General features: G+C 35.9%; 1 pseudogene; it reads left to right on the top strand.

The window, feature by feature from the left end:
* Positions 1-5,038: 5,038 nt before the first annotated feature.
* Positions 5,039-11,040, top strand: LOC104219795 (CMP-sialic acid transporter 5-like; annotated as a pseudogene).
* Positions 11,041-12,022: the final 982 nt, after the last annotated feature.

The raw sequence follows: 12,022 nt of genomic DNA, 5'->3' as shown, positions 1-12,022 counted from the left end.
AGCAGCACTTCTACTTGAAGAGCCCACTTCCGTATGGTGAACGATAGGAGGGGGAGTTGTCTAGGGAGGAGCAGTAGAGGAAGTGAAAACAGTAGAAGAAGGAACAGAAACAGCTAGGGCTGGTAAGGAAAGAATCACAGGTACGGGAGTTGAGAAAGAAGATAAGAGTATTTCATCTAAAACAGGCCCTAAACTTCCACTGCCAAAACCACTGAAGAAAAGTTGATCAATAGATTCATGGGTATCATGGGGAGTGACGTAATCGTTAGGAATTATTATTGGGGTTTCAACAGGTTCGGTAAGAGGAACAGAAAGACGAGGGGAAACTTCAGCTTCGTCATCAGAGATGATGCGTCTCCTAGCTCGTGGCCTCGTCACTAGGGAACCCTCATCTTCCTCTTCTTCAGAGTCTTCTTCTTCATCAGTTTTCCTTTTTGCAGAAGAAGAACCCAAGACTATTTCTCGGGCTCTTTCTAAAGAGATACGGGTTCCCGAAGAGACACGAGAGGCCGCAACTACTTCAGCAGTAACTCCTCGAATAGCAAATCCTGATAAAAAGAAGGATGGAAGTTAGAACCATAAAGAAAAATATATACATGTGTGAAAGATGAAATAAAAACTCTTACCATGAGTCTTTACTTTCCAACCGTAACGGTTAGAAAGTGTTTTCCAAAACCTACCATCTATTAGTGCGGCCTTCAGCAATTTATCTACCCAACCACGAAAATTGGGAATATTTTCCACCACTCCCATGGTTGCTAAAAAAAAGCAAAAATTAGAGAAGTTGATAAACTTGAAGGAAAAAGGTACGAGATGGATAAAAGACTTACGTGCAAAATTCCACTTCTCAAGGAGGGAATGTTATTCTCACCCACTAAACCAACAGTGGGGGTAGCAATAAATCGGGCGTACCAACCACGGTCTTTGTCATCTTCAGGGCTCACTAAAACCCTCTTACTCCTGGCTACTAGGGTAAAAACACCATTACGAAAAAGTTTAGGGGAATAAAGATGAATCAGGTGAGAGAAAGTAAAGGAAATGTCAGCCAAATTGGTTAAATGCCTCAAACAGGCAACATCCCTCCATATGATTGGGCCAATTTGACCCAAACAGACATTAAAAAACAGCAAAATTCAAGAATAATTGGGTCAATAGCTGGTTTGAATCCTAAAGTGAAAGGGTATGTATAAACAAAAGAGAACCCAGTCAAGTAAGAAGTGATTCTCTGATTTGGATTAGAGATAATAATAGGGAAAATCATTACTCCAATGACAGTCTTTGCGAACTACAGGAGTCAAAATTTCTGTAATTTGAGTGGGGTAAGCGTAAGCACGATCTAAGGCGGAAACCTCGTTTCTAAGAGATTCCTTATCATGGTAAAAAGATAATTCTGTAGGGACTATCTCCTCTACTAAAGGTTCACGTAATGGTTCAGAAGGTTCTTTATCCCTAGAAGAAGATCTGTGAGGAAGGGAACCTCTGGTTCTGGAAGAAGGACAAGAACTAGGAGAAGGTATAGACGAACCGCCACCTCGAGTAGACCCTAAGCTACGAAGTCTACCTCCCCTTTTATGTCTAATGGGGGCATTAGGGAAAGTATCAACAATGGGAACTCTCCTAGGGTTAGGATTTGGTGAAGACATGGCAAAGAAGAATAATGCGAGGAATTAAGTGTTCAATAAGTTTTATGTAGTAAAAGACAAGGAAAGAAGTTATATTTATATTAATACGTCACCGCCAAAGGTAAAAGTGTAGTGATGGAAGGACCATAATAATGATAACTGGCACTTCGTGAATAGTGGAGCCGTAAAAAGCCTTGAAAAGGGGCTGCAAAACTGCAGAGCCAATGGAAAAAAGACACGTATATGGAGCATTAAATGGAAGCAACAATTGAAGCGTTAATTTTGTCATAGCATTAATGGTGACAAAAATTCTCTTTTAATGAAATCCACTTCCCAAATATTCAACTGATGAATAAATGGAAAGTGGGGGGACTATCTGTATTGAGAAAAATTGTATTTAAATATAAAGGTGACGTGTCGAATTCGTGTCGAAACACGTAAACTGATCAAATGGTCAAAGAATTACAACTAGCCAAGAGGCACAAGTTGCGACAGATACGAACAAATGGCAGAGGAAGAGGCACGGGCAGGAATACAAATAACTCAGCACCCGTACCTATCCACGTCATTTATGTCTGAGAATCAAAAGGAATGAATCTGACAATAGAAAAGAGTGCAGATACGGCATTTAATAGGCATTAAATGTGGAATACGTTAGAGAATTTGTATTGAATATAATGATTAGGTAACGTAGCATTAAATGTCTTTAATTACTCATAATAGCCTTATTATGATTTGGGCAAAACGTATATCTCCAAAATATCTATAAAAGGGAGACATCTGATCAATTGTGGGGATACGAAATAATATTGATATAAAATTTTGGTTACTTGTTTTTCTCTTAATTACTCTCTTGCTATCTAAATCACTTCCTTTTATACACTCTTTTGATTATCAGTAACCCGTGTTTTTCTAAATTCTAGCTTTAACTAAAATTTCATTCTTTGGTTAAACAATTAACTCATATGGCCAAGGAAGATTTTGGCCCAGTTAAATGAGTAATTTGCTTTTAGCATATGAGGTTAAATGAGTAAAATCACTTTAATTTGTTTGTCCGTGTCCAACAATGTGACACCTTTTAGCAAATTGACGACATAAAATTATTAAGCAAATAAAATAGTTTATATTAAATTAGACGTAATGGCTAGTTTTTACGGTACATAATAAAACTACTACTCCCTCCGTCACTTTTACATATCTATTATAAAAAAATATATTTTTATTTTTACTTATCTATTTTAGCAAATCAAGAAAAAGATAATTATTTTTTCCTATCTTACCGTTATTATTAACTATTTACTCTGTTCATTTATTTTTTCTTAAAAGGAGTACAAAGTCAAATGTGAATAATTAAAACTGATCGGAGAAAGTCGGAACTGATAAGGGACAAAAAAATTAGCACTTGCGTAGACATATCTACTTATTGCTGCACTACGTGTAAAATTTGGTCAAAACATTTATTAAACTCTAACTCTCAACTCTCTCATTAAATATCCAATGCAATCTCCTAATTAACGGATTGGATTAGCGCTCATCCATTTGAACTTTTCACACTCCTTAATTATGAGTATATACAAAGAAACTTCCACACTTAAACTCATTGAATATCGAAGCAAATTGGCGAAAAAAAATAGCATTTCCCCACGTGCTCGGAAATAAAGGCGGATCCATGATTTGAGTTTTTGGCAAAAAATATCCTTGAACTATAGCTCAAACTTAAAGTACATCCCTGTGATGCCTTAATGAACAAAAAACATCCCTGTACTATTTAAATTGTTACAAAAATCATCCTTCCGTTAATTTTTGTCAAAAAAATTAACGGCGGAAACAAAAGTGCATACCAAACACCCCTAAAGTTTCCAAAACTGCCCTTCTTGCCAATCATCTTCCACCTTCAACCAAAAAGACAAAGGCTTCAAAAATAGAAGTTCACAAAACCAAACTACAGAAATGGAGATTAAACTCTAAAATACAACCAAGCTCCACAAAACTTATATATAATTTATAACTTTGGATCTACTCCAAATTCTGATTCTGGTTCAGCTATTGGAAGACCAAAACAGTGATGTGACGGAGAATGTTTCTGGAGCTATCGCCCAGTTGAGTTACAATGAAGCAGATAGAGCTGCTCTTGCAAATTCTGGGGCTATTCCGCAATTAGTAGATATGTTGCAGGACGAGTCAGAGGAAATAAGAGATAATGCTGCAAAAGCTCTTGTCAATTTCTAGAGGACCCATCACTGGGTGATAGAATACCAGTTGTGTTAAATAGTCCTTCATTCCAGAATATGCAAGAAAGACTGATGCAAATTCGTGCTTCAGATGCTCATTTGGCCGCATCCCTTAGACATGTGAGCTTTGAGCAATTAACTATGGAGTATGCTCTTATCTGACTCTTGATTCTGTTACATAGTTTTTTTTGAATGTGAGTATTATCTTAATAAAAGCATTAATTGATTATTGCCCTGTCTGAAACTTGTTGGAATAGTTCAAGTAAATGTAAATAGAATTAATTTTGAAGCTAAAAATATCACACAAAACGATCATTCATCACAAGATTTAAAGAAATTGTTGACAATGAACATATAACTAATTGGGATTGTTTCTTCTACATCACAAATATATTACACTCCACACTTGATTTCATCAACAAGCACCAAGCTGGCGTGGCCGACCTTCTTCCCGTAATATAACTTTGGATCTGCACCAAGCTGGATCTACTCGCTAATATAACTTTTATTTTTGAAGCCTTTGTCTTTTTAGGTGAAGGTGGAAAATGATTGGTAGGAGGGGCAGTTTTGGAAACTTTAGGGGTGCTTGGTATGCACGTTTATTTCTGCCGTTAATTTTTTTGACAAAAAATAATTGAAGGATGATTTTTGCAACCGTATAAATAGTACAGGGATGTTTTTTGTTCATTAAGGAATCACAAGGATGTACTTTAAGTTTGGTAGTTCAAGGATGATTTTTGCCAAAAACTCCCATGATTTAAACAAAGGTGAAAACAAATTCGTACTTTAAAATCCAGTAACATAAAAAGGCTAAAACTATGAACCAAATAAACTTCAAATTTTGGCTCTGCGTGCCCCTGCTCGGAGAGAGTACCACAAGTTAGCTTATTAAACATTACAACAACAACAACCCAGTATAATCCCACTTAGTGGGGTCTCGAGAGGGTAGTATGTATGCAGACCTTACCCCTACTGGGGTAGATAGGTTGTTTCCAAATAGACCCTCGGTATCCTTCCCTCCAAAAAATTTCCGCCTTACTATTGAGAAGACTCAAACTCACAACCTCTTGGTTAGAAGTGGAGATTGCTTACCATCAGAGCAACCCCGATTAAATTCCTCAATTAAACTCCTTTTTCTCTGCATGTTCCATGCATCGTAAATAAATTCATTTCTCGCGCGCAAGTTTCAGAAAGATCCTATAAATTCTCTCATTACGTCCAAGTTTCAGTCCCGGCCCGTTGACTCAGCTCAACTTGCCGGAGTTCTCTGGATCTCGCCGGAAAATTCTGCAATTTTTTTCCTGAAGTATTGTATTGTTAAGACGAACTTGACGACGAACGGGATGATAATGTGCAGCTCGTGTTGTTCCAATTTTGTTTCTACAACAGAAACTATTTCAAGTGCAAATGATCAACACAGAAGCAACAAATCGTCAAAGCCACTGGCTCTTAGTGTCCTTTTGGTTGTAGGTGATTGTATCCTCGTTGGTTTACAGGTAGTAGCAGTCATTTCCTGTACGTATATTGTTTGCTTGACTTATTTGAATTAATTTCAGGTATAATTACTAAATTTTACCCATTATAATAGTAAAATCATAAATCTATATCTTCTCACATTAAAGTAACACTTTATCCATTGTAACAGTAAAATCACGAAATTATTTTCGTGTCATGCGTGTTAAAGTAACTGAACAATGTATAAATGCTCGAAGGATACAAATTATTGGAAGGTCAAATTTTCTGTGTTTTTTATTTAAATATTTTTTAAGCATCCTTTGTTCTTTAAATATCATCAGTAGTCAAAATGTTTAACGGTAGATTTTTTTTTAAAATTCTGCCATTTGTATATTCTGAGCCAGAAATTTGACTGTTCCGTCATTTGTATTTTCTGAGCAATTCACACATAGTTTAGTTACTTTAATATGTCAAAAATTGACAGGGGCATAGCCAATATATAAGTACGAGTTCAGCCGAACCCGACAACTTTGATTCAGACTTTGTATTCGTCTTAAGAAATCTATTTAATATGTATAAATTATTAATTTAGATTCCAATAACCTTCTTCTTTTGTCCATAGAGCAACATGAAGAGTCAGCAATCTGAGCAATTCACACTGTTTCTTTTAAGTATATATCTATACAAATTGCTGACTGTTATTAATACCTATATTCCTTCTTTTATATGTCATTACGTCTTTTCTGTTATGTTGCTGCGATTGATTTTCCAATGGGAAAGGCTTACTCAGTGATGCTCTTTCGTTTTCCAGCCTGTTTTGATTTATATGTCAAAAGTGGATGGAAAATTCAAGTTTAATCCCCTAAGTGTCAACTTTTTGACAGAGGCAACGAGATTTCTCTTTGCAATAGTAATTATTTTATTCCAGGTACATTTATCTTTGCTTTTAGTGTTTGCCCATTACATTTTTCATTTTATAGCAAAATGAAAAAAAAGGACAGGACTAGAATAGAAGATTCATATTGCGAACTGAACTATTTGTGATTGAGGTGTAGTTGATTGATTAGTTGATATATTTTCGTTGTTGATGCTCGTGGCTTGAGGCGGAATGAAATGGTCCAAATGAATTGGAATGGATAAAGGATTTACATAGTTGACTCCAACTAGTTTGGGATTGAGACGACACGGTTGATTGATTGATTGATTTGGTATTGGCGGAATCATATGTTCATGTTGCATTCTTTCTGCAGTCCAGGTATCAAAAAGTTGGAGAAAAGCCACTTCTTTCAGCATCCACTTTTGTACAGGTAAATGTTCTTGTGGACAATGTTATTAGTGTCCAAAATCTTGGCCCTATAGAGAGGGAAATAGCATATTCTATATGTTTTTATCGATATCCTGGCTAAGCAAATTAGGAAAGTAATGACTGGTAACTTTCAGCATTTTAAATTTTTTTTCAGGGTGCGCGACACAATGTCCTTCTAGCTGTACCTGCATTACTCTATGCTATCAATACCTACATGAAATTTGTCATGCAGGTAATAATATTTCTTGAATTCTTCTTTACTTATGAGCGCCCGAAGTGATAGTTCCATTCTTTTCATGCATTTTATACCTTGCAACTTGCTATGTTAATAACTCGAATTGCACTTAGTTTCATCTAATTCCATCATAAAGAACAACAAATCTTGCATAAGCAAAGTTATGGCCAGTGTTATCAAAGGCGAAAAGCGCAAAAAAGCTCTAAGGTTTGTTGGCGCTTTACGCACAAAGTGCAAATAAAGCGTGTGCTTTAACGAAGAAAGGCACAAATGGAGAAAAATGACAAATATGTATGTATAGTCCAAAACTAGTATCTACAAGCATGAATACCAAATATATGGACAAAGAAATTGAAGAAAATTTATGATTAAATAAAATGTCAATTGTATAGTGTCGCCTCTTCAGGATTATGCTCATTGGCAAGGAAAAGTATGCTTTAGAACCTTGATCACAATATTGAAGCGCCGGTTAAGTGAAACGAAGTGCTTAACATATTGCCTCGCTGCAGCGCTTAAGCGCGCCTTCGATAACACTGGTTATGGCCCGTGGCGGAGCCAGGAAGTCTGACAATGAGCCTTAAAAGAATACTTACACAGCACATGAATACTCTTAGCAGCAATTAAGGGGATTCGACAATTTATAAGAGATTTTTTTTACCCTATTCTTACAATGTGCTTGCTATTAGTGCTGGAGGACCTCTATGTGATGCAGATTTCTCTCTCTCCTCTCAACACTAAACAAAATTTGACTAGATTTTCATTTTAGAAGACAGTGACTATATAACATCTACTATTTAATTGACTGTTCTATTACTATTAACATATATATCAGTGAGCTTATAGCATTTAAGACAGTTTCTTAGCTAATTGACAACATGCTTGGGATTTTCTTATTCGTCAAATCTTCTTGATACGCAGAATTTTCTCCTCTCATGCATTATGATCTTAACATTTTTCTGCAGTTATATTTCAATCCAGCAACAGTGAAGATGCTGAGCAATCTAAAGGTATACTACTAAATTTGAATGTTGCTATCATCATATTTATTGGCTTCAATGATCTTTCCTGTCATGTGATTGACACTTCAAGTTATTGACTTGAAAAAATGCTGTATTCCTCTGGTGGATATTATGCTATCCTGAGTGGACCTTTAATTGAGCATATATTTTTTTGCTGTTTTCCAAGTGCAGGTTCTGGTTATTGCTGTACTGCTGAAATTTATCATGAGACGTCGATTTTCCATAATTCAGGTTAGTTTCAAGTCGATGGTTAAAGTAATGATAGTGAGCAGGACGGAGCAAAAGATTCTGTACAGTTTATATAAGTTTGATATCATTATAACTGTATTGATAATGTTACAGTTGGAAGCTCTTGCTTTGTTGCTTATTGGAGTTAGCATAAATCAACTTCAATCTCATCCTGAAGGTACCACTAGTTTTGGTCTTCCAGTTACAGCAATTGCATATATCTACACACTGATTTCTGTGAGTAATTCAATGCCCCTCTTTCTTACCAACAATTGTGATGTTTTCAATTTGAGATACTTTAGTAAACACCTAGATAGTGCTTAAGCAGTTGCAGTTTCAGAGTGAGTTGTGAACTAATAGAGTGAGTGAGTGAGTTCTTGGATATATATCACACACGTGCTTGCGCGCACACACACAATAATTCAAAGCAAAAGCAATAACAGCAAGCCGTAAACAATAACACGATAGTAGACCATCCGAAGCGAAAGGAACAAGAGTAGGAATAAGACTGAGAAACCGAAACACCAGGTAACAAAAGAGAACGAAGCACAAGAAAATACAAGAGCAATATTAATACTACAAATATGGGAAAGAAATAAGCTCCACTACCAACTATCTTTCTATCCTAATCCTCGACCTCCACACCCTCCTATCAAGGGTCATGTCCTCGGTAAGCTAGAGTTGCGCCATGTCCTTCCTAATCATCTCGCCCCAATACCTCTTCGGTCTACTTCTCCCTCTCCTCCTACCCTCTAGGGCTAACCTCTCTATCCTCCCCAGATCCCACTTGTGGGATTATGCTAGATTTGTTGTTGTTGTTGTTGTTGTTGTTGTTGTTGTTGTGTGTGTGTGTGTGTGTGTGCGTGTATATATATATATATATATGGTTCGACCCTAAAGTATTTGGTTATACAACCCGCGAATGTGTTGTTGGATGTGCCATTGTTTTTTATTGGTTAAACCAGGATCTTATATATGCAGGTTATTGTGCCTTCTTTGGCCTCAGTGTACCATGAATATGCTTTGAAGAGCCAATACGACACAAGCATTTATCTTCAGGTAACTTCATCGTGCTTGATTGTAATATCTCTGTGTGCTTTATAATCAGAATATTTGTTGGCTGTCTTGGTTTTTCCATGGGACAGTTTAACTCTTTCTATTTTTATATCCTTTGCCTTATTCTATAGTTGGTTTGAACCGGTCTTTTTTACTATAGCAGCACCAATTATCAAATTATATACTTTACCTCAGTTGAACTAAAATGTCAACTGGATTTAAGTTGAACTATGCTTGATCGATCTTGTTTCTATAGCAATAAAGATTATGCAAGTTTTTCGACAGATTTCAATTCTGTTCCTGACCATTTGACAGGTTTGTTTTTAATTTGCAGAACTTATGCTTATATGGATATGGTGCTATATTCAACTTTCTTGCCATTCTAGGGATGGCTATATTCAAAGGTCAATGACTCTTGAATCATAGTTTTATCTTTCTAGTTAACCATTTTTGCAAATAAAAAAGGATAAATAGTAAACAGGTGAATAATTAGTGGCAGTATACGAGATTTAAGGTTCAAATACGTCTTATATTTTTTCAGATGGACAATTTACTAGTATAGGATCATGCCTCAGGTGTTTTATACAATTTTCTATATTTATTATTAAGTTGCTTTTTTTGACAAGATTTAAGCAGCTTCTTGAATATTTGTTCTGAAATTTTCAGGTCCGAGCAGCTTTGATATATTGCGGGCAGTCAAAAGAAACCATGCTTCTGATATTTATTAGCGCAGCTCATGGAAATCTGTCCTCTTTTTTCTACAAATATGCTGGTGAGGTTTTTTTGTCACAGTTCTTTATGTAATTGAAAGGGAGCCTTGGCGTAACTGGTAAAGTTGCTGCCATGTGACCACGAGGTCACGGGTTCAAGTCAAGATCTGTTTTCCTTCATCACATTCTACTGTATAATTTACTTACATTATTTCTCTATATGTATCAGATACAATTTTGTAGAAGTATTCCGCGATTATTGCAACGTTATTCACAGGCATTGCATCTGCTTTGTTGTTTGGTCAAACGCTGACGATAAACTTCATTCTGGGAATTTCTGTTGTGTTCATCTCAATGCACCTGGTACTGAAATTCAGAGAAATTTAATCCTTCAGTTATTGCCTTTTTATGTATTCTTCAGGTTGACTTTAAACTTTGTTTTATTCTTTAGTACATTTCACCTCTTTCACAAGTTAAAGACGACGAACAACAGGGGACATCGAAGCTAGCGGATGTCCAAGATAGCCATAGGTATTATCTTTGACATATTTCAGTATATAAAAATCTTCACATTGTCACCGGAAGGACAGCGTTGGCGTAATTGGTAAAGTTACTGCCATGTGACCAGGAGGTCACGAGTTCGACCCCTGGAAACAATCTCTTGCAGAAATGCAGGGTAAGGCTGCATACAATAGACCCTTACAGTCCGCCCCTTTGCACAGACTCCATGCATAGCGGGAGCTTAGGGCACCGGGCTGATAAAATCTTCACATTGTTACTGTATGCTTAAAAATCCAAATAAAAAGTCGTTTCAGTAACTCTTTTCCTATTGTGCTGTTTTCAGCTCTAGAGATTCATCCTCTTTAATTATTGCAGAATTAGGAACAAATTATGGGGAGGTAACAGTCCATTTATCAATATGTCAAGAAGCTACCTTTTTGGTTGTATTTTCAAATGATAATGGACTGCTTTTTTTTTTCCAGGCTAGTAATGGAGCAATACCTGATGAAAAACAACCACTTCTTCACAAATGAAGCTATTTTTATTTTAACAACATATCTGCTGATGTTTATACACTTCTTAACCAGAAATTGACAATTTGAATTAGGTACTATTTTCTTGGGATCTTTACGCAAATAGCTAGCCACATTCATTGTTTACTTTTTTTTAATCATATACATGAATTATACATAAGTATAAGCATATAATACATAAGTTCTGCGTATATTATACCTCCGCCGACTATTTTTAGTTCAAGTGGTTGGATGAGCGGCTATTTGGATTAATTCTTTAGATAGGTATTTGCTTGTTATTGCCCTTCCCTTTATTTTTCTGGAGCCGAGGGTCTACCGGAAATCATGGGCAGATCTAAAGGTATGAGTGTGGGTTCCCAGGAACCAGTAGCTTTTGGCTAGATCCCGTATTTGTATTAAAAAATTATTCAATATATAAGAATATTTAGATGGGAACGCAGTTCTTTAGTTCGGTTATTATAATATATTAATTTAAAGTCGATATAGGAACCCATAAATTTAAAAATTCTGGATCCGCCTCTGCCGGTTATAGCCTCCGCCTTCTTAAAGGTAAGGATAATATCTGCTTATACACCAGGTATGTTGTTGTTGTCTCTTTTGGTAGTACATTTTACTTGGATTGGCTTTTTCAGTTTGTTTTTAGGATAATCCAAATATTGCTTAGCGCATTTTGGCTTGTTACAAAGAAACGACAAAAAGTTTGGTTAGTGTTAAATTTGGAGAAAATGACAGGAAGTTAATACGTCATTTCTGCATCTTATATTTTGGGTCTAGCAAGTAATCTCTGGCGAAATCTAGATGCTTCTACACAGCATTTAAACAATATGAAAAAAGAAAAAGCCGAACCGACTAAAAAAGTGACAAGAAACATTGATTTGTAATTGGTTTGATTTGATGTTGAGAGGGAAAAAAATACTCCTTCCGTTTCAATTTATGTGAACCTATTTCCTTTTTAGTCCGTGCCAAAAAGAGTGACCCTTTTCCCTATTTGAAAACAATTTACCTTTATGCAATGATTTATAGTCACACAAAATATATGTGCTTCATTTTACACCACAAATTCAAAAGTCTTCTCTCTTTTCTTAAACTTCGTACCCAGTCAAATGAGTTCACATAAATTGAAACG

This window comes from Nicotiana sylvestris, chromosome 10 (genome assembly GCF_000393655.2).
Source record: "Nicotiana sylvestris chromosome 10, ASM39365v2, whole genome shotgun sequence".
In the NCBI taxonomy this organism is placed as follows: Eukaryota; Viridiplantae; Streptophyta; class Magnoliopsida; order Solanales; family Solanaceae; genus Nicotiana; species Nicotiana sylvestris.
This window is presented reverse-complemented; position numbering and strand designations above follow the sequence as displayed.